Here is a 24,730-nt window from a genome sequence, read left to right as displayed (position 1 = left end):
CCACCCAATTTTTACAGGTACACAGAGGCAGATGAAACTCTAATAAAGATACGAAGACACCAACTACCTAAAGAAGATTGGTGGCAAGCAATGTTGCAAATTTTGCCCCAATGATCTCGGTTCCATCTCTTCTAGTCAGCCGCAGGTCAACGAAATTTAATGTAGCATGAAGACAACAGGAAAAGTGGGTGAGAATAATGACTCAGCAAAATACTGGGACAGCAAGCCCAAGAAGCGAAAAATGCAGATTTTGGACAACGCAGCTCCAGCCGACTCAATTGGTCACAAAAGTCAAAACTTTCTGACAAGATGGACAGCTAATGCACTAAATATTTACTGCAGCATTTACTCTTTCAGCTATAATTCCTCAGGGGTTGGCATAGAATTTATGAGCTATTAACTCATCAGCTAGATATTTTGTATCTGATTTTTGTATATATACCTCCCCACACAACGTATTTTGGGTTGGTGATTTTCTCTCTGAGACACTGTCTTGTAAATTTTTAGACTATCTAATACAAATGGCTGGAAGAGTTCATGATTTCTGCACTATTTGATGTCAAAGTGATGATCTGCGTTCTGCCACAGAATTCTTGTGTTGTTTGATGGAGCAATAAGTTATTCTAAACCATGTTTTGTCTTTCTGTGTTTGCTTAACTCAAATATATGTTTCATTAGCTTAGCAAAGGAGAAAAAGAATAGTTGAGGGATTGTTTGAATACACCCTCTGCTCAATCTCTGTTGTTAAATGTGTTTCTTTAGAATTAATCATAAACATGAATTCTTAACTGCTCACGTTTGTATTCATTCTATCATTATGAATGTTGCTTAGGAATTCTTAAATGCTCCTAGATAATATTCCCACTATTCCCTCTATCAGTTTAGTGAAAGATCCTTAGGTTCGTTTCACTCCCTGATTTCGTGCCATCATATTATAGATTTGAAGAATTGTTCCATGGATACCTGTCTAGCTCTGTAGCATAACCTATTTTCTCGAAAAACATTTCCAGCAGTTCACCATCATTGACTCCATGCCCAATGGCCTAGATCATTCTGCAAAAACATACCAGTTATGACTGAAATCATCATCCCAACAAATTCAAAACAAAATCTTGTGCATCATAACTAGCCTAAAATTTCACCAAACAAAGCTAAATCAGAAAGAGAGAGCTCTCTCTGGTTGCAGGTAGGCTAGGACCTATGACTAAAATGTTGGTTAGTGGTTACCTCGGACGTATTCCCTCTGGAGTCAAAGGGAACAACCTGAGTATTAACATAATTGGTGACTCCACTGGGGACAGAACGAATTTTTCAATTGTTGTCTATTTTTTAAAAAACTAGAGATGAAGCCTGAATGTCAGCGAGGAAGCCTTTGAAACTGTTCTTGCTTTGCATTTACAGGAGTAAATAAAAGCTGCTTCAGTCAAACTTCATGCTAGTTTTAGGCTCTAGATAGTTGTTCCAAAATTTGAGCAGTTCCTTGTTAATTCTAAACACATTCCTAAAAATACCAAAAACAAATTCGGAAGCTGGCTCCTAAAAAGAAAACTAGGTATACCAGGTCAAATCCTGACCCAAATCCTCCAGCTATTTTTGACAATCCTAATTTAATCCCTAAGGTTCTTAGGAAGCAAGAAGAACAAGAAGATCTTGCTGATTCCAACCCTGAAACAGTTCAACAAAGTTATATCCCAACCCCTGCTAAGCCATCAGTTCATCCTCACATAACTCCTTCTTCTCCTTCCTCCTCATCCACTTCTCAAAATATATTCTTCACACCTCCATCCACTGCACAAACTGCCATTGTTGTCCCTGTTCTTCCAGCCGTTCCATTCCTTCCCATTGTCCCATTTATCCCTGTAAATATGGCAAATCGTTACACCCCTCTACAGCTACCTGGTAATCCTGGGGCTATGCCTCAGGACTACCAAAGTAAGATCACTTATTTGGATGGTACCGGCACATATACTGCCTTACAACATACCAAGAAAATGCAAGACTACTTTGAAAATTATGAAATAGACGATGATGATGTGAGAATGAAAATTTTTGTCCAAAGTTTAACAGGTGAAGTAAGAACTTGGTTCAGAGCACTTGCTGCAAATTCCATAGCTGATCCGGGTGCTCTTTACCAATCCTTCCTGAACATATGGGAAAATAAAAAGGACCCACTACATATCTTATCTGAGTATGACAGCATAAAAAGAGGCCCACAAGAAATTGTCCTAGATTATTGTGCAAGATTCAATAGTGTTTACAATGCCATCCCTCAAAACCTTAGGCCTCCACCTGATATAGCCTTAATCAAATTCCCTGATGGATTTGATTCTGACATGGCATATTAACTGAGGGAAAGAGCTCCTACAACCTTGGCAGACATGCAAAACATAGCTGTCATTGTAGAGGCAAACCTTATTGCTAAAAGAAATAGAGCAAGAGCTGAGAGAAAAACCACTTTTAAGGAAGAACCTTTAGCATTTGAACAAAAGCTAGATGCAATCATCAAAGGCATGGACAAACTTGGGGACAGGGTAGAAACCATAGAAAGAAAATCATCATGGGAAGGTCAACCAAGTACTGCTAGAAACCCAAATTTTAGAAAGAATAAAAATCCAAATGTTGGAAGGACTGATCCCGACCAGCACATTAGAACTCCTTTTCAAGAAAATTATGTTGAGGCCTCAACATCTAGTGAACCAACCGAGGACCCTCACATCAACCTAATGGGTCTAGATAGCAAACATCAGGTCTTTCTAACACAAGAAGATCAAGAGGCCCATAATTGCAATCAATTTCAAACCAAGTCAGGAGAGTCATTTGACTTTAAAGAAGGCTACGATGCAGTGGTGTATGAGGTACATAAACAATATAAAATAAGGAGTAGAACCATCAATGTACCTGAACCTATCAAACCAAAGGACAATAAACAGCCAAAAAAGACAAAGGATAAAATTGTTCTTCCAGAATCTTCTGATAAAACAGACCCGCATCCAAGAGAAGTCACTGTGGAGGATATATCATATTCACAACCCTCTGGAAACCAACCATCCCCATCCAACCCCTCAAAAGCAAGTTCAAACAGCATCCATGAAAATAAATCTAGGACTGATTTCATTCAAAATCATACCAATCATGAAGAAAGGGTTACTGAAAATTTAGCTGAAAAGGAAAAATCTGCTGCACTTAATGCTACGACTCAAATGGAAAAGCCCTTCAACTTAGAAACAGAAATAAGTAAGCTAAAGATAGCTGTCCCTCTTTCTAAATTGGTCAAACATCAAATTTATAGACAGCAAATCAATAGGTCACTCCAAATATCAGACAATAGGGATGTTGTAAATGTTCTAGATGATCAACCTGAATTGTTGTTTGGCCCTGAGGTTAACGGAAAGATAGCAAATGGAGGGGTTCCACCCTTCTATGTCAGTTTGAACATTCATGACAAGGTTTTACACAATGCAATGTTTGATTCTGGGGCTTCACATAACTTAATGCCCAAATCTTTAATGGAAAAACTAGACCTAGATATCACAAGACCATATAAAGATCTATTCTCATTTGATTCAAGCCAAGTCAGGTGCCTAGGCTTAATTAAAGATTTGTGTGTCTCCCTGGTCCAATACCCAACCAAAACAATTTTGATGGATGTCGTGGTAGCTAACATTCCACCCAAGTACGGTATGCTTTTATCCAGATCTTGGGGGGCCAAACTCCAAGGATCTTTGCAACTAGACATGTCCTACGCCACCATTTCAGTCTTTGGACAGCCTAAGAGATTATACCGTGAAACATTAATGAAATATGTGGTGAGTAGTCAAGAAAAACCCCAAAACTTCCCCATCTATTCAATACATTCAGACATGGATTCATTCATTTTGTATGATGCTGACCTGTGTACCAAAGCTTATCCCAAACTATTAGTGGCAGCACAGACAGAGGGATTGAATGAACAATTTTCCTCTCAAGACCAAAAGACTTTTGATATAATTGATACAAAAAAGGAGAATGATACATCAAATGACTTGCAAGAAACCAATCTGCCCATGATCCAACCTTCTAAGAGTCTCAATACAAACCTTGACCATGAAACCTTATGGTATTTAGAATTTGATGGCTCTGTAAACAAGTTGGGAGTTGGGGCAGGGGTCTGGATTCACAACATGCAGAATGACCAAGCTGAAGGTCATGCATATAGGTTAAACTTTCGATGCACAAATAATATGGCTGAGTATGAAGCCCTTTTGTTAGGTCTCAAACTCATCAAAAATTTAAGTGCAACCAAGGTTTCAATCTTAGGGGATTCAGATCTGATCATACATCAGATGAAGGGAAAATTTATCACAAATGATCTTAGGTTAAAGGCTTATAAAGGAGCAGCTATTCAAATACTTGACACCTTCTCAGAATCTCAATTAACCAAAATTTCAAGAAAGCTCAATTTACATGCTCATAGCTTGGCAACCTTTGCCAGCACTTGCAAGCTACCTTTTAAACCCAATCACAGTTTCACTGCTGAAATAAATCATAGACCTGTAGTCCCAGATAACATCAAGAACTGGCAAGTCTTTGAGAGTGACACACAGATAAATAATTGTTGGCATTATGTTTCTGGTATGGCTATATGTTACAAATGTTGTACTTGATGGCAACCCCCATGGCAAGGCTCTCAATATATTGAAAATTAAGAAGTACGCAGGAGATCAGTTCAGAAAGTGCGTACCTGCAGGTACACCATGAAGGGACCGCGGCCTAATACGCAGATAAGCCGTCCAGGAAGTGTGTACCCCAGTGCACACATTTCAAGGCAAAGAAAAGCACGCGTGGGGTTTCTTATGTTTAACTAGCCGATGGTATTTGTGTTTCTATGGCTTTGGCTCGTGGTATTGATCCATGATTTTAGGAGGAGCTTGCCTATATAAAGCAAAGGAGATCACTTGGCTATGTATCTTTTGTAATTGAATATCTTAAGATCTGAAATATATTGGGTGATGGTCTTAAAAGCTTGATCTTTATGAAAGTGAATCTATGAAGGGTGATCTCTTGAGCGCATGATCAAATCTGGGCATCTGAGCATTTGTGCCACTCTGGTGGACTGCCTATTTGGCCCTAATCAGGAGTATGCAAGTGTTTAACAGGAGAGCGGCATGGGTACGCAGAGCAGAATCAGAAGATCTGCGTGGGTATGCAGAGCAGAAACAGAAGATCTGCGTGGGTATGCAGAGCAAAAACAGGAGACCTGCGTGGGTACACAGAGCGACGAAGGTTCAGGTGCGTACGCACAGTAACTGTACGCGGTGCGATAGTATCTCTGGGCACGTACCTGCAGCAATAGTACGCGGCGTAATAGTGTCTCTGGGTGCATACCTGCAGTAACAGTAAGCAGCGCGGTTGAAGAAACAGTGTGTGGGCACGCAATGCGGCAGAAGGGTATTTGCGGGTGTACGCAGGGGAGCAGAAGGTGAAGTGCATACGCACGCAGACCAGAGAAAGAAGAACTGCGTATCTGTCTTAAGACATTTTGTTTGGCTGTATTTTTCTATTGATAAGGTGTTCTGGGTTTGGTTCTATTATTGTTGATCTGGTTACTACAGTTGACTGGGTGATTTTCTTATACTTGATGATCATTTGATGCTTATGGATCCAGTTTGAAATTTATGAAAAGTGGTCCTTGTAAGAAAAGAAGTAGGGGGTTGCAGCTCCCTTCCAGGAGAGACTGAAAACGAGAGAGAGAGTTGTAGCTCTCTGCAGGTTGTAGCCTGCGTACTGGTAAAGGACTGCACCAGTACAAAACCATTGTAAAAGGAGTTTCTAATTTGAAAGAAGATAGAGACATATTGTAGCAGGTGGTTTTCACCCACATTGGGTTTCCACCTTACATCTTGTGTTCTTTGGTGTGACTATCTGTTTTCTTTGTTCATGCTCATTATTTTATGGTACTGACATGCAAAAATAATTCAAAGAACAAATAAGGAAGATTTATTAAAAGAATCAGATAATACTGATTCACCCCCCCCCCCTCTCAGTATTATTTCCAACAATTGGTATCAAAGCAGGTCCTTCAGAGAAGCTTGATCGCTTGAAGGTAGATCGTTCATCATGAGCAACTACGAGAGAGAAGCATCAATCAGGCCACCAGTTTTTGATGGGACAAACTTCAATTATTGGAAGGTAAGAGTTACTGCCAATCTTCAATCTCTTGGTACAGAAGTTTGGGACATCGTGGAGACAGGCTACGCTTTTCCTTCAGCTACTCCTACAGATGCAGCCGAGAAAAAGAAGTACAAAACAAATGCGAAAGCAGTCAGTACTCTATTAGGATGTATATCCCAATCGGAATTCATGAAGGTAATGCACTATAAATCCGCAAAAGAGATATGGGACAAAATTGTCACGAGCTATGAAGGAGATGAACAGGTAAAGCGTGCTAAACTTCAAACTCTCAGAATTCAGTATGAGACTCTCAAGATGTATAATGATGAAAGTGTGGCTAACTATTTTCTTTGGGTAGATGAGGTTGTTAATTGTATGAAAATTTTGGGTGAAGAAATAAAAGAGGCTATTGTGGTTGAAAAGGTTCTAAGATCATTGTCCCCCAAGTTTGAATCTAAAGTATCTGCAATAGAAGAAAAGGAAAATCTACGAATTCTTACTATGTCTCAGCTACATGGAATTCTAACTGCTTATGAAATGAGAAAGGGAGGTCCATCAGACAGAAGAGAAGCTGCTTTCAAGGCATCAGGCAAAGGAGATTATTATGAAGCAAGCCACGTCCCAGAAGAAGAGGAAGAAGAATCAAATTTTGTCAGAAATATTCAAAGGGGTTCTAGAAGGTTCAGAGGTAAGTTACCTTTTAAATGCTTTGCTTGTGGAAGAGTAGGTCATTATGCTGCAAAATGTCCTTATAAGGATAAAGGAAAGGAACCTGCTAGATGGAACAAGAAACAGAATGCATATAAGAAAAGCTACTACACTCATGAAGATAGTGATAGTCTATCAAACAGTGATGAAGATGAACGAGGTAATGAATATAAGTTGTTAATGGCATTTGAAGATGATGATTATATGGATGCTATAGATGTGGATAACCTTTATGATGAAATTACTAGACTCAAGAGATGTATAGAAGAAAAGAATATGATCATTGATACTCTACAATTTCAAATTGATGAAAAGGAAAAACATCTTGAAAAATTAGAAGGTGAAATTGTTGGTCTTAGAAAAGAGATTGAGAAAACAAAAGCTATTAATCTTAAGTTTGTCAAAGGATCTGAAACTTTGGATGAGATTATCAATGTGCAGCGGTCTCCACTAAACAAGACAGGTCTGGGCTATAATGGATAAACTTCTCAAGCATCCACCTCAAAAAGTTATCTTGATGCAGCAAGAAGAAATGAGCAAAAGCACAATGAAGATCATCAGGTAAAGCAGGGACGAATTACAAACAGAAACTATCAGGGGCAATCCATCTTAAGCGTGAACAAAAGCTACAACCAGCCACAGGTAAAATCTTCTCAATTTGGTTCAAGAATAGATGACAATAGAAATTACAATCAATTGGCTGGTAGATTCGATAACCGCAGAAGTTTCTTCAATGGACAATGATTTTCTTGCCATAACTTTGGTCACAAAGCAGCTCAATGTGTTGCATATAAAACGATCATGACTAGGGAAGCTCAAAAACAAAGAAGTATGACCGGGATTACAAAAAGGACCTATAACAACTTTTCGGTTCTTGAAAATGAAGATGAATGTTCTATTTGCAATAACTTTGGTCATGAAGACTCTGAATGCAGGAGCAGGTTCCAGCAGAAAAAGGAACAAGCCTCAAGCACCAAAACATGGAGAATAAAGGAACCACAAACAGAAAGATGTGGGATAGCATTTTATGCAGAGGGACAGGAAAATATATGGTACATTGACAGTGGATGTTCGAAGCATATGACAGGTGATAAAGAAAAACTTGAGTCATATTCTGCTCTAGAAAAAGGAAAGAAAGTCTCTTTTGGAAATGATACTCCTGCAACTATAAAAGGAAAAGGCATTGCTCAGTTAAAAGAAAAGGTCAAGGCTGGAAATGTTTTGTATGTTGACGGATTGAAGCATAATCTTCTAAGTGTCAGCCAGATGTGTGATCAAAGAACCGAGGTTATATTCAGATCAAATGGATGTCTTGTTCGTGATCTTGATACAGGTAAAACAGTGATCAAAGGCAAAAGAACTCCAAATAATCTATACATATTTGAAGAAGGACAACAACAATGTTATCTGAGCAAGGATGATGAGCATTGGTTATGGCATCGGAGGTTGGGACATCTAAGCTTTTCACAAATAAGGAAAGCATGCAAATATCAGGTAGTTCGCGATCTTCCAGATATCAAAATTCCTGACAACACCATATGCAAATCATGTCAGTTTGGAAAACAAACCAGAACTAACTTTCTAGAGAAAGAAGGATCAGCTAGCATGCCTCTTGAGCTAGTACATACAGATACATGCGGTCCTTTCAGGAAAAGAACACCTCGAGGAGAAGAATACTTGATATTATTCATTGACGATTTCTCCAGGTTTGTCTGGTTAGGACTTATGAAGCACAAAGATGAAGCATTCGAAAAATTCAAATCCTTCAAAGCCTTGGTTGAAAATGAATCAGGTCACAAAATTAAGTGCCTCAGATCCGACAGAGGTGGGGAATTTACTTCAAATGAATTTTTCGATTTCTGTGGAGAACATGGGATAAGAAGAGAATTCTCTACGGCAAGAACTCCTCAGCAAAATGGAGTTGTGGAAAGAATGAACAGAACAGTCCAACAAATGGCTCGTGCTATGCTTGATGAGTCAGGAACTCCCGCAACTTTCTGGGGTGAAGCTGCACATGTTGCGGTTGTTATTCTCAACAAAACAAATGTCCGGGTGAACAACACTCAAACTCCTCATGAGCTCTAGAGTGGTAGGACTCCTTCGGTAAAGCACTTCAAAATCTTTGGGAGCAAATGCTATATCAAGAATACTGATGAGCAGCTTGGCAAACTTGAACCTAGAGCAGATGAAGGCATTCTTCTTGGTTACTCTCCACATAGAAAAGCATACAAATGCTACAATAAAAGACTTGGCAGAATTGTTGACAGCATTGATGTAGTGGTTGATGAGAAGGGATACATTCCTAGGCAAGTACATCATGAAGACATCGAAGAAGATGAAGGCTACCCCCAACGAAAGAATGATGAAGAAGAAGAACCTCAAGAAGAACCTCAAGAAGAACCAGAGGAGCAAACAAGAATAGAAGAAAAGACTCCATCCAGATATGTCCAGAAGAATCATCCAGAATCTCAGATTATGGGGCAGAAAGAAGCAGGTGTACAAACAAGAAGAACAGTTGCAGAAGCTTCAAGCTATTTGGCATTACTCTCCTCTACTGAACCACAAAATGTGAAAGAGGCATGCAAAGATGAATATTGGGTGAAAGCAATGGATGAAGAACTTGAGCAGATCGAAAAGAACAACACTTGGGAGCTGGTTCCTAGACCAAAGGATAAGAATGTTATCGGAACAAAATGGGTCTTCAAAAATAAATTGAATGAAAATGGAGAAGTAATTAGAAACAAAGCCAAACTTGTTTGTAAAGGGTATGCGCAGCAAGAAGGAATAGACTTTGAAGAAACCTTTGCTCCTGTTGCAAGACTTGAGGCCATCTGAATGTTCCTTGCTCTCTCAAGTTTTCAAAGCTTCAAAGTATTTCAAATGGACGTGAAATCAGCCTTTCTGAATGGAGACTTGGAAGAAGAAGTATACATTGAACAGCCAGATGGGTTCATTCTTGGAAATGATCCAAATCTTGTATGCAGATTGAAAAAGGCTCTCTATGGTCTCAAACAAGCTCCAAGGGCTTGGTACTACCGTTTGGACAAATATCTTCATCAACAAGGTTTTTCAAAAGAATCAGCAGATAGCAATCTTTATATAAAAGTTGAAAATGACAAATTGCTAACACTTGTTGTGTATGTAGATGACATTATTTTTGGCAGCAATGAAGAAGCTATGAGTCAAAGCTTTGCCTTGGTCATGCAAAAAGAATTTGAAATGTCCTTGCTAGGAGAACTGACATATTTCCTTGGTTTGCAAATCCAACAAAAAGAAGGAAGAATTTTTTTATCTCAAACCAAGTATCTCAAATAAATTTTGAAGAAATATGGCATGGAAGATGCAAAACCAGTATGTACACCCATGGTCACAGGATGTAGCCTCAGTGCAAATGATGAATCTGCAGCAGTACATCAACCAACCTACAGATCTATGATTGGAAGTTTACTTTATTTGACAGGTACCCGACCGGACATCATGCATGCAGTTGGAATAGTTGGAAGATTTCAGGCAAATCCGAAGGAGACTCATCTTCAGGCAGTGAAGAGAATTTTCAAATATCTTCAAGGGACTCAAAATTATGGCTTATGGTATCCAAGAGATACAGATCTTACACTTCATGCTTATACAGATGCAGATTGGGTCGGAAGCGTGGATGACAGGAAAAGCACAAGTGGTGGTGCGTTCTTTATGGGTTCCAGACTGGTATCTTGGTTCAGCAAGAAACAGAGTTCGATTGCCTTGTCTACAGCTGAAGTGGAATATGTTGTTGCTGCATCTTGTTGCACGCAACTCCTTTGGATGATGCAGACTTTGCAGGATTTTCAAATCACTTGTACAACACCAATCCCCATCTTATGTGATAACACAAGTGCAATCAGCATCTCAAAGAATCCTGTTATGCATTCAAAAACCAAGCACATACCAATCAAGTATCATTTTCTCCGGGAACAAGTGCTTGAACAGAAGGTCAAGTTGGAGTATGTTCCTTCTAAGGAACAAGTTGCTGATATACTCACCAAACCTCTGCCCAGGGACACTTTTGAATACCTCAGGCAAAAGCTGGGGGTTGTTGATGCATCATATTATTGTTGAACCTCTTCTGATTGATGGTACAGGTTCAGGGGGAGCATATAATGCATTGTTGGCATTATGGAGGATGTGCAGAAGGAGATCTTGGAAGTAGTTGCAATACGTCTCTATCTCTTTCATGGTGGATTATGGTTCTTCACTGCAGGTCTGGTTCATATTCGGGGGGAGCATGTTCTTAGGGGGAGCATAACCCTTTGCCCTTGATGTCAAAGGGGGAGAATGAAGCTGAAGTTTGTGAGGTTGCCATCAAGTCCAAAGGGGGAGATTGTTGGCATTATGTTTCTGGTATGGCTATATGTTACATATGTTGTACTTGATGGCAACCCCCATGGCAAGGCTCTCAATATATTGAAAATTAAGAAGTACGCAAGAGATCAGTTCAGAAAGTGCGTACCCGCAAGTACACCGTGAAGGGACCGCGGCCTGATACGCAGATAAGCCGTCCAGGAAGTGCGTACCCCAGTGCACACATTTCAAGGCAAAGAAAAGCACACGTGGTGTTTCTTATGTTTAACTAGCCGACGGTATTTGTGTTTCTATGGTTTTGGCTCGTGGTATTGATCCATGATTTTAGGAGGAACTTGCCTATATAAAGCAAAGGAGATCACTTGGCTATGTATCTTTTGTAATTGAATATCTTAAGATCTGAAATATATTGGGTGATGGTCTTAAAAGATTGATCTTTATGAAAGTGAATCTGTGAAGGGTGATCTCTCAAGCGCATGATCAGATCTGGGCATCTGAGCATTTGTGCCACTCTGGTGGACTGCCTATTTGGCCCTAATCAGGAGTACGCAGGTGTTTAACAGGAGAGCGGCGTGGGTACGCAGAGCAGAATCAGAAGATCTACGTGGGTACGCAGAGCAGACACAGAAGATCTGCATGGGTACGCAGAGCAGAAACAGGAGACCTGCGTGGGTACGCAGAGCGACGAAGGTTCAGGTGCGTACGCACAGTAACTATACACGGTGCGATAGTATCTCTGGGCGTGTACCTGCAGCAATAGTACGCGGCGTAATAGTGTCTCTGGGTGCGTACCTGCAGTAACAATAAGCAGCGCGGTTGAAGAAACAGTGCGTGGGCACGCAGTGCGGTAGAAGGGTCTCTGCGGGTGTACGCAGGGGAGCAGAAGGTGAAGTGCGTACGCACGCAGACCAGAGAAAGAAGAACTGCGTATTTGTCTTAAGAAATTTTGTTTGGCTGTATTTTTCTGTTGATAAGGTGTTCTGGGTTTTGTTCTATTATTTTTGATCTGGTTACTACAGTTGACTAGGTGATTTTCTTATACTTGATGATCATTTGATGCTTATGGATCTAGTTTGAAATTTATGAAAAGTGGTCCTTGTAAGAAAATAAGTAGGGGGTTGCAGCTCCCTTCCAAGAGAGACTGAAAACGAGAGAGAGAGTTGTAGATCTCTGCAGGTTGCAGCCTGCGTACTGGTAAAGGACTTCACCAGTACAAAACCATTGTAAAAGGAGTTTCTAATTTGAAAGAAGATAGAGACATATTGCAGCAGGTGGTTTTCATCCACATTGGGTTTCCACCTTACATCTTGTGTTCTTTGGTGTGACTATCTGTTTTCTTTGTTCATGCTCATTATTTTATGGTACTGATATGCAAAAATAATTCAAAGAACAAATAAGGAAGATCTATTAAAAGAATTAGATAATACTGATTCACCCCCCCCCCCCTCTCAGTATTATTTCCAACAATAACTTCCTTACTTTAAAGGAATAATTTTCCGGCATGAACATTGATACTATCACTATGGATGATCAACAACAGGCATACACAATTACACAAAATATATCAGCTGAAACAGCGAATCTGGTTTTGCATCTATTACCTTTAATAACGAAAATGTACATGAGCTGAAGCAAACAGATTTTGATGAAACAGCTGAGACAGAAGCCGAAGTAATTGATCTAAAAGACAATTTTCTGCCCATAGGTTTAACCCCTTTGGAGGATTTGTTTGATTCAAATGATATCTCAAGGAAACCAAAAATGCAACCACTGAATGCTGAAATTGAAGACTGTAACATTGGAACCAAAGAAAATCCCAAAATGGTAAAATTATCCAAGGCATTACCAGCTGATCAGAAGTTAAAATACATTGAGTTGTTCAAAGAATTCCAAGATATCTTTGCCTGGAGTTATGAGGACCTCAAGTCCTATGATACCTCAGTCATCCAACACACCATACCTTTAAAAGAAAACCAAAAACCTTTTAAACAAAAACTTAGGAGAGTGAATCTTGTCCTCCTTCCCCTCATTGAAAATGAAGTTAAGCATATGTATGAAGTAGGAATTATTGCACCAATCAGGTTCTCAGAGTGGATTTCAAACCTAGTACCTACTAGGAAGAAGACGAGAGAGATTAGACTGTGTGTTGACCTAAGGAATTTCAACAAAGTCTCTCTCAAAGACCATTACCCCTTACCAAAAATGGATCATATCCTACAAAGGGTAGTGGGAGCCTCTAGGATCTCATTACTAGATGGATTCTCTAGATTCAATCAGATTTTAGTACACCCGGATGATCAAGACAAAACTGCCTTTACAACACCTTGGGGAACTTTTAAATATGTCAAAATGCCTTTTGGGCTTAATAATGCAGGGGCCACTTTCCAAAGAGCAATGGATATGGCCTTTGCCAAAGAAATCCATGATTTTCTAGTAGTCTACCTTGATTATCTTACTGCCTTTTCAAAATCAGATCAAGAACACTTAGAACATTTGAGGCAGGTCTTCTTAATTTGTAGAAAATATGGCATATCTTTGAATCCAAAGAAATCGCTGTTTGGCCTAGAGGAAGGTAAGCTCCTAGGTCATATAATCTCAAAAGATGGTATTAGGATTGATCCGGACAGAATTCAAGCCATCCTTCAAGTGCCTCATACGAGAAACATCAAAGAACTACAAGGATTTCTAGGAAAGATCAACTTCTTAAGCAGATTCATTCCTAATTTGGTTGAGCTCATAAGACTGTTAAACAATATGTTGAAGAAGGATTCTAAGGTCAAATGGACCATGGAAGCTAAACAAGCCTTTGAGGATATCAAAAGAGCATTGACAAACACACCAGTCCTAACAAGTCCCAGGTTTGATAGAGATTTCATCATTTTTTCTTTTGCATCTGAGCATACAATTGCTACAGTCCTATTACAAAAAGATGACCAAGGATGTGGAAAACCCATTGTATTTTTTAGTAAAGCCCTTAGAGATGCTCCCTTAAAATATCAGATTATGGAAAAGCAAGCCTATGCATTGGTAAAGGCCATCAAAGACTTTAGAATTTATATTTTATACTCTCACGTGATTGCTTATGTCCCAAATGCAGTGGTTAAGGACATTTTAACCCAAGAAGGAATTGAAGGCAAAGGGGGCAAGTGGATTGCCAATATCTTAGAATATGACATTGAAATCAAGCATACCAAACTGATAAAAGGACAAGGTCTATCTAAGCTAATGACTGAAACCAATTTCCAAGCCCTTGACATTAATGAACTGGACAATGAAGAGGAGATGGCGAATCCACAGATCAATCAAGCCTTTTTGCAATCTCCCTGGTATGCTAATATATGTTTTGTATTGTTAAACCTGCAAGCTCCTCCAGGGTTGTCCATAACTAAGAAAAGTTTCTTGAAAATGAAAGCATCAAGTTTTGTATCATAGACAATGTTTTGTTTTGGACAAATCATGAAGGAATTTTACTTAATTGCCTAACATTGGATGAAACTAACAATGTTCTCAAGGAATTTCATGCAAGTGACTGTGGAGGGCACTTATACTGGAAATCCACAGCTGATAAAATCCTAAGAGCCGGATTTTATTGCCCTTCCTTGTTTACTGATGTGAGAAGATTTGTAATGTCTTGTCACAAATGCCAAATTTTTGAAGGCAAGAGAAAGTTGTTTCCTTTACCACTCAAACCTGTTTCAACTGAGAGACCATTCTAGCAATGGGGTTTAGACTTCATTGGTGAAATCCACCCTTCATCCTCTGGTCAGCATAGGTGGATTCTCACTACTACTGACTATTTTACCAAATTGATAGAAGCCATCCCTTGTAGGCAAGCCAATGACTCCATTATTATGCAATTTTTAGAAACCAACATCCTATCCAGGTTTGGCTGTCCAAATAAAATTATTACAGGCAATGCTCCTGCTTTCAAGTCCAAAAAAATGGTCAAATTTTTCCATAAATATCACATGACCTTGGGCCATTCCACTGCCTATTATCCTCAAGGCAATGGCCTAGTTGAGTCTTCCAACAAAAGCCTTATCAACATCATCAAGAAGGTCTTGGAGGAGAACAAAAAGAATTGGCATAAGAAGTTGGTAAATGCACTATGGGCAGACAGATTGACCACCAAGAGATCCATTGGCACAAGCCCATATGAACTATTTTATGGAATGGAAGCAAGATTTCATTCATCTTTAGGGATCCCTGTAATCAAATCGCTGCAAGAAATACACACTGAGCCTAATGACATTCAAAGAAGGATCAATCAGACAATTCATCTACAACAAACAAGAGAGGAAGTCAATCAGAGAACCCAAGTATTTCAAGATAAGCTCAAGAGAATATTTGACAAAAGAACCAAAGCTGAAGACTTCTTCATAGGAAGCAAAGTGTTGAGATGGGATTCCATGAGGGAGGACAAAGGAAAACATGGCAAGTTCGATTTCTTGTGGAAGGGACCTTATCTCATTTATGTTGTACAAGGTAATAACCCCTACTTTCTGAAGAGTTTGGATGGCTCAAACACTGAAGAAGGCCCAGTCAATGGGAGGATGCTCAAACATTATTTTGACCCCCTTTGATGAAACACTACACAGCCACATATTGTACATAAATATTTCTATTTCCAGTATTTTCATTTGCAGGGGATAGATAAAGTACCAAGTAAAACAGATTTTGAGGAAGATCAGGGTTCTGCACCATTTTTGATATATGTTTTGATCCTATCATTGGAAAGAAAGATAAAACACTTGGGAACTATCAAGGTGATGAGTAATACTCAGAGAAACAAGTAAGAATAGAGCTGTAATTTCACAGCAAATTAGCTTAATGGGTATTTCATACAAGTTTCTAGGATTCAGATCAATGGTCTCTAACAAAAGGAAAATTCAGACTGCAGCAAGAATGGAAAAATAAGGCGATCTGACCTGTTGTTCTTGGCTTTTCATCTGGAAAAGCCATCCCCAAGTGGAGCCACTGTTAGTCTCCTATACCAATAGGGTTTCATTTTTCATGATTGACAGTGGAAGTGCCAAAAATGTTCATCTTTGATGCTACAAAGGTTCCATATTTTGTGAAAGGAATAGAGAGTTAAAAAATGTAAAGAGGGTATGCCTTAAAAGAATAATCAAAAGGAAAGAAAATGAATTGGTCAGAAAAAAATAATTGAAATGAACCCCAAAGAAAGACCATGAAAGTGACTGACCAAAGTGCCACTGCTATCTTGATGGATGGCCCAACAGTTCAAACTAGACCATGCCATGTTTTAAATTGCTTGTTCTAGACTAGAGAATGAATACCTGCCCAAACAGCTCAAGCTTGGCAGATGAGTAGCTAGATAGAGAAAGGAAGGAGCCCAACTACTTAATCTGGGCCCTTGGAAGATATAAGGGTAGATTTAGATAGGAGGGCAGCCAAAAGAAAAGAGGATTATCAGGGTTTGCAAGGCTAAGTGCACCCATCCAAAAGAAGAAAAAAATGTTACGTCTATTAGGCAGGGTAGGCAGTTGGAGGTTGCAAATGCAAGCTATGACCACCTGATATATTGAAAATCATATCTTATCTCATCAATAAGAGAAGGGCAAGAACAATGGTCTATATGGCAAAACTATCAAAGCATGTCTAACTTCCCTCATTCCCTTCAAAAGGTTTCTTACTAATATCCCCTTGAGGACTTTAGGATCTGCCTAAACAGTCCTACTTACATTTCTCCCTTGAGAAAGTCATGTCAAGTTGTGACCTTCTTCCTCAAAAAAGAAGCCACATTTCTTGTGTAAAACCCTCACTTCATACTTCATCCATTTCTGGTTTCTAAGTTTCAATTCTCAAGCTCAATTTCTCCCTCACACTTCACCTCACATACCCATATTAACTCCTAACCCTATTATATAGCTCCTTAGTTACATCCCCACCCCTATTTTCTACAAAAAACTATATAAAATTCCCAAAAACATATTAACTATCCCACCCCCTAGCATTATAGCTAAGTAACATAGTTATGGGAGATATTAGTCCATTTTGGGCTATAATCAACCCTTCCACGTCCTAACCCTAGAATTAATCTAACCTCTGGTTAAGATTAATAGCCTATGCCTAAACCCCCACCCACCTAAACCCTTGCAAATTGCCCCCGCAGTTAAACCCCAATGTTTGAATGTTTAAATGTTTTTAATTAAACATTGCGCTGCATTAACCCACATTAATCCTACCCGCAAAAAGCCCACCTGAGCCAAAGTTTGGACCCACCGCTGTTAAATATTATTTAAATACGGGCGGGACCCGCTCTGAAGTTGCACGTCGTGCCAAAATCCTCGCCAGCCGTCCATCTCCCACCGCGCCCGATCCAACGATGGGCGAGTGTTTTCAGCCTACAACGCATCAGGCTTTAGTGCCTGGGGGATGAACGGTTTTGCCACCGTACCCCCGCCACGTGTTGACCGCCCGGGGTGTTCAGAGGTCTCCCCCTAAAACAGCCTCTGCACAAAGGCAGTGCAGGGAAACCAGAAATCGTCGTCCAGAAACCACCCTCTATTCCATCACGTCAGCAGTCCCGTCACCATGACGTCACACCCAGTCTCCGCCGCTGCCCCACGTCGCCTGCCACGTTGTCCGCCCGCGCCCACGTTGTGCCACCGTGTCCCACCACATCATCATCCGAGTCAGCGTCCACGTCACCCGTCCGTACCCGGGACCCGCTGATGACATCATGCTGATGTCATCATGGGAAAGTGCCAAAAGCGCGTATGTGCCAAATTTTTTGTTAAAAACACCGAAAGTGACCATTTTCGGTCATTTTCATTGCAAAGCTTTGAGTGCGTTGTTCTGCTGCTCACACCAAACTGCCTCCAGATTTCAAATTTGAACACTTCGGACGTCGCCACCTGCAAATTCGACGTCAATCCTCGCCCTTCAATCAACTCAACCACCCTCGGCGCTAGCTAATCCAGGTATTTGCCAAATTCCACCTGTTTGCCTGTGTTCTTCCCGTTCTCTGGAATTTTTTCACTAAATTGCCTACAATCTCCTAAATTTAATGGTGCTGTCCTTTAAATTTTGGCCTAAATTATCTAATGCACCCCCTGTTTAAGAGAACCACGGTCTGTTCACAATTTCACCGTGCTAGAATCCATTTTCGAGCTTGAATTTCCAATATAATTTTACACCTCTCTGGAATTGTTCCCTTTTGTTGTGTTTCACTTCAAAATCTCAATACATTAAGCTGTATAATCCCTTTCTCCTCTGCATTTGACCCTCACTGTCTCTAAATTCAGAGAGTTTGCTAAAAAGAAACCAAAGCTCAAATCAAACTCTGCAAAGTTTGTTCTTTTCACCACAGCCACAAAAATTGAAGACTTTGGGTTCAGCTGAACTCATTCTGCCACTCCTCTTCAAGTCCTCACCAGCTGTCATCCTCAGTCTATTTTCTGCTCAAAACTTCACTCTAAAGATAACATCTGAAAGGTCCTGTAATGGCTACTCCATCAGCTCTTAGTGTCACTCCTATGAATCCACCAAACAAAGAGCTTGAAGCCATGCCTCTTGCTGATAGAGACTACCTTATCCAAGATCTTGTTGGTGACAGAAACCACTTGCAGACTTTCTGCCAATTGAGAAACAACTATCTAAGCAACAGTGACATGTATGGTATATGGGAGTCCAATCTGCCTTATTACTTCCTCCCATCTGTTAATATTTTTCCAGAGATCATCCGCTTATGTGCTGAGAACTATGAGCCAACTCAGAGAGCTGTTAAGCCTCCATCTGGGAGCATACTTTCCCACATTACTCTTGACTCCATCAACAAAATTCTCAACTTCAAGCAGACTCAGATGTTGTTTCCCTTCTCCATGAACTATTTGTTGGATGCAGGCTCCAAACTCTCCAGTGCTGACATTGAAAAAATCACCAAGACATTCATGAGGGCAGACCTCCAGCCTACAGGCCCACCTCCTTTCTTATATGTCCATTTCAATGAGGTGGGAAAGCTTCTAGTGTATATTATCTCTTATGTGCTGGGCTTCAAAACTAGTGAGCACATTGATGAAACAGTGTTGGTATTATTAGCTGCATATAGTCCAGGCCAGCCCCCTGCTTACAAGTATAACTTTGCCAAGTTCATAGTCAATAAAATGCATGACCAGCTATTGAAAGTGGATAGGGAGGGAGTATTCAAATATTCATCATATATCTACCACTTATTCATGTATTACCAGTCTGAAAGCTTCCAATGCCCCATCAAGAAATTGGATTCTAGAGGTGAAAAGAGGTCTGTCATCTTCTGGTCATCAGTTTTCCATGAAGTTCAAAACTCTCCATTTTCTTAGTGTGAGTTTATTGACCAATTCGTATACCCAGTCTCTTGCCTCCTAATGAGATCTCCTCCTCCCAGATTTTCATTTGAGATTCGGAAGACCTTGCAGCTGTCTAAGAGCTACAAAATAGGTGATTGGTACCTATATCAAAACCATACTGTCATCAGAATCTATGGCTGTGAGCTCTGTCCTTACAGGCTTCCAAGGTATGTACCAATGAGATTGTTTGCCTTTGAATACTATAGGGAACTCATTAGTTTTGATCTTACCCATTTTCATAGTGCCAAAAAGAAATCTCACCTCAAATTCAAAGACCATCTAGGTCCCTTCATTATGAATAAGAAAGAAGGTTGGAAAGATGCTGATCAAATTCTCAGGGACAAATATAAGCTAAATAGGAGCTTCTAGTGGGTCCCTTATGACCCTGAAGGTTTTATAAGTGCCAGAAGAGTTAAATACAGGCTGCTAGGTTATGACCACTGTAAATATCCACAAATTGAACAATATGCCAACCAAGATGAGTGGTTGCAAGGTACATTAGTTGAGGAATTGACTCAAGAGGAATTAATGGAGAAAAATGTCAAGGATTTAGAAAAAACTCTTGACTTGGATCCTGTGCAGCAGGTAACATTCAAGTTGCCACATCAAATTGGAGAAGGTACATCCGCTGTTACAGCCACACAAGCCGCCCAGGGACCATCTACATCACCAACAAGTACAGCAAAAGGGAAGGAGATAATGGGTGCAGAAAAGGAAGTGGTCACAGAATAGCCTGCCTCTTCAATGGAGCAACCTCAAGTACAGGCTCCTCTACAACAAACAGAAGCACCAACAGTGCATGACTTGTCGACTCCTGCCCATGAGGAAAGAGGCAGAAAACGAGACCAAGATGAGTCCACACCTGCTAGTGGGTCCACTCAGCAGCCCGAAGCCAAGAGGCAAAGGGTTGATTCTCCAATTGTGGAGGAAACTAGTGAAGAAATCCTTGGAAGCCCAAGGAAAGATAGAGAAGATAGTCAACAAACAGCTACAAGCTCTTTTCAACAGGAGCAGGAAAGATAGCATGGCATGGAGGTGTCCTCCTCCACACAGCAAAGCAAGAGGCCAACTAGCATCAAGGCCACCTTTAAAAAAATTAAGGCACAAAATGAACTGCTAAGAGTGCAGTTATATGACCAATTTCTCAAGGCAACACCTGCCAAGCAAGAAAGTTTGATGGCAGCGTATGACATCAAAGAGGAAAAAATGATCCTCATCCATTTTAAACCCAAGGTTCAGTAGCCTCAGTCGACTGCAGATTATGTCAGAACGAAGTTGGAGGTTATGGCAAAAGACATTCACCCCATGGATCAAATAGAACTGCATAAGAAAACAGCGGAAATGTTCTATGCCACATTGGTAGACAAGGCCACAATGCCCCATGAGTTAAAGGAATCTCTGAGGAACACTAATACTCAGCTTGATTTAGAAAGAATGTCCTCCACAGCCAAAGACAACAGAATCAAAACATTGGAGGACATTATTGTAGACCTGGGGCATGATCCTAAGAATCCCAAGGCTATCAAGGCTCTAATGAAGAAAAAGGAGGATGATATTGCTGCTCTAAAAAAGCAAATGAGGCTCTCCTCAACCATTCATCCACAAACGGGAGAGCTGGTAAAAGAGAAAGAAGTTGAGGATACATTGGACCTCCTAATGCAAATGAATCAAAGAATAGTCCAAATGGAAGAAGAATTGGAAAGGGCACTGCAAAACAGGTAGGGAGAGTCGACCTCCCAGCCTCCTCAAACTGCCCCAACTACTGCAGCAACTACAGAAGCAGTAGTGACCCCTCCAACGGCTACAACAACTTTAGATGTTGCAGTGGCAACAACAACGGCTCCTGAGTCTAGCATAAGCATGGATGAATTGACAAAATTTGTCAAGCATCTAGAGCTTCAGGCAACAGAGATTAAACAAGCCAAAGAAAATTTGGCTGAGCTAGAAGAAAAATATGACAAGTCCAAAATGACAGTGGTTGAACAGACTAGAGAAATTAAGGCCCTGAAAGACAGAATAAAGGCCTTGGAGAAGGAACTGAATTTAGAAAAGACTCTGGCTGAAATAAAGAAAATTTTGTGGACCAGGATTGACCACTCTATCACCAAACAGTGGAAATCAATCGAAACAGTGCATGAGCAGATTGAGTTAATAGGCCAAGCTCAAATTGAAAGCCAAAAGGCCAGAGCAGCGCTAGGAAATATGCCTAAGCAGGCTAGCAGGATGATACATTTCCTGAACACTCACACAAAGGAGGAGTTGGCAGCCTTAGACATTAGCAACAGAACAGATATTGTTTTAACAGCCAAAAAGATGTTGACCCTTAGAAATTTTGTGCAAAATTTGGAGAGAAAATGTGAGGAAATGCAGGCTGAGGTAGATGATTACAAGCTAAGAATGGGTGCATTGCAAGGCAAAGGATTGCCCAGCCTACTGACCGGTGCTGGAAGACTGCTCACCCATGAGCAGTATGCCACCAGGATGACCAATTTCATTTCAAATCAGATCACAACATCCACAAGCACTTCAAAAGAAGCCAGACCCCCATCAGGGTAGAGCCTCTATGATAAGCTAGAAAATTTATTTTACATTGAGCATGGAATTAATCACTTGTTTGAGGTCCCACCCAATTTTTACAGGTACACAGAGGTAGATCAAACTCTAGTAAAAATATGAAGACACCAACTGCCTAAAGAAGATTGGTGGCAAGCAATGCTGCAAAATTTTCCCCAATGATCTCGGTTCTATCTCTTCTAGTTAGCCTCAGGTCAACGAAATTTAATGCAGCATGAAAACAACAAGTAGAGCGGGTGAGAATAATGACTCAGCAAAATACCAGGACAGCAATCCCAAGAAGGGAAAAATTCAGATTTTGGACAGTGCAGCTCCAACCGACTCGGTTGGTCACAAAAGTCAAAACTTTCTGACAAGATGGACAACTAATGCACTAAATATTTACTGCAGCATTTACTCTTTCAGCTATAATTCCTCAGGGGTTGTCATAGAATTTATGAGCTATTAACTCATCAGCTAGATATTTTGTATCTGATTTTTGTATATATACCTCCCCACACAACGTATTTGGGGTTGGTGATTTTCTCTCTGAGACACTGTATTGTAAATTTTCAGACTATCTAATACAAATGGTTGGAAGAGTTCATGATTTCTGCACTGTTTGATGTCAAAGTGATGATCTGTGTTCTGCCACAGAATTCATGTGTTGTTTGATGGAGCAATAAGTTATTCTAAACCATGTTTTATCTTTCTGTGTTTGCTTAACTCAAATATATGTTTCATTAGCTTAGCAAAGGAGAAAAAGAATAGTTGAGGAATTGTTTGAATACATCCTCTGCTCAACCTCTGTTGTTAAATGTGTTTTCTTCAGAATTAATCATAAACATGAATTCTTAACTGCTCATGTTTGTATTCATTCTATCATTATGAATGTTGTTCAGGAATTCTTAAATGCTCCTAGATAATATTCCCACTATTCCCTCTATCAGTTTAGTGAAAGATCCTTAGTTGCCTTTCACTCCCTGATTTCATTCCATCATATTACAGATTTGAAGAATTGTTCCATGGATACCTGTCTGGCTTTGTAGCATAACCTGTTTTCTCGAGAAACATTTCCAGCAGTTCACCATCATCGACTCCATGCCCAATGGCCTAGATCATTCTACAAAAATATACCAGTTCTGACTGAAATCATCATCCGAACAAATTCAAAACAAAATCCTGTGCATCATAACTAGCCTAAAATTTCACCATACAAAGCTAAATCAGAAAGAGAGAGCCCTCTCTGGTTGCAGGAGGGCTAGGACTTGTGACTAAAAGTTTGGTTAGTGGTTACCTCGGTCGTATTCCCTTTGGAGTCAAAGGGAACAACCTGAGTGTTAACACACTCAATCAATTGAACAGAAAAACACACAAAAATAAATCGGTGTTATTCAATTGATTGAACAGCAAAACATACAAAAAGAAATTGGTGTTGTTCAATCGATTGAACATCAAAACATACAAAAATAAATCAATGTTGTTCAATTGATTGAACATAAATCATTCAATCGATTGAATAGCAAAACACACAAAAAAAAATCGGTGTTATTAAATTGATTTAGCAGCAATCATTCAATCGATTGAACAACAATCTCTCAATCGATTGAACAACAAAACACACAAAAAGAAATCGGTGATGTTCAATTGATTGAAAAGCAATCGTTCAATCGATTGAACAGCAAAACATACAAAAAGAAATCAGTGTTGTTCAATTGATTGAACAAAAAAACACACAAAAAGAAATTGGTGTTGTTCAATTGATTGAATAATAATTGTTCAATTGATTGAGCAGAAAACACACAAAAATAAATTAGTTTGTTCAATTGATTGAACAAAAATTGTTCAATCGATTGAACAACAAAACGCAAAAAAAGAAATTGGTGTTGTTCAATTGATTGAACAACAATAGTTCAATCAATTGAATAGTAAAACATACAAAAAAAATTGGTGTTGTCCAATTGATTGAACAACAAAACACACAAAAATAAATCGTTGTTGTTCAATTGATTGAACAGCAATTGTTCAATCGATTGAACAACAAAACACACAAAAAGAAATCGGTGTTGTTCAATTGATTGAATAACAATCATTCAATCGAGTGAACAAAAACACATACAAAAAGAAATCGGTGTTGTTCAATTAATTGAATAGCAATCATTCAATTGATTGAAAAACAAAACACACAAAAAGAAATTGGTGGTGTTCAATTGATTGAACAGCAATTGTTCAATTGATTGAACAACAAACAGGCAAAAAGAAATCAGTGTTGTTCAAATGATTGAACAGAAATTATTCAATCAATTGAACAAGAAATCAATGTTGTTCAATTGATTGAACAACAATCATTCAATCAATTGAACAACAAAACACACAAAAGAAATTGGTGGTGTTCAATTGATTGAATAGAAATCGTTCAATCGATTGAACAACAATCATTCAATCAATTGAACAACAAAACAGACAAAAAGAAATTGGTGTTGTTCAATTGATTGAATAGAAATCATTCAATCGATTGAATAGAAAAACATACAAAAATAAATCAGTGATGTTCAATTGATTGAATAGCAATCATTCAATCGATTGAACAACAAAACATACAAAAAGAAATCATGATTGTTCAATTTATT

This window comes from Pinus tabuliformis, chromosome 5_2 (assembly GCF_031772625.1).
Source record: "Pinus tabuliformis cultivar Carrire ecotype Pingquan chromosome 5_2, CPIR1, whole genome shotgun sequence".
NCBI classification, from domain to species: domain Eukaryota; kingdom Viridiplantae; phylum Streptophyta; class Pinopsida; order Pinales; family Pinaceae; genus Pinus; species Pinus tabuliformis.
Note: the sequence above shows the minus strand (reverse complement) of the source record.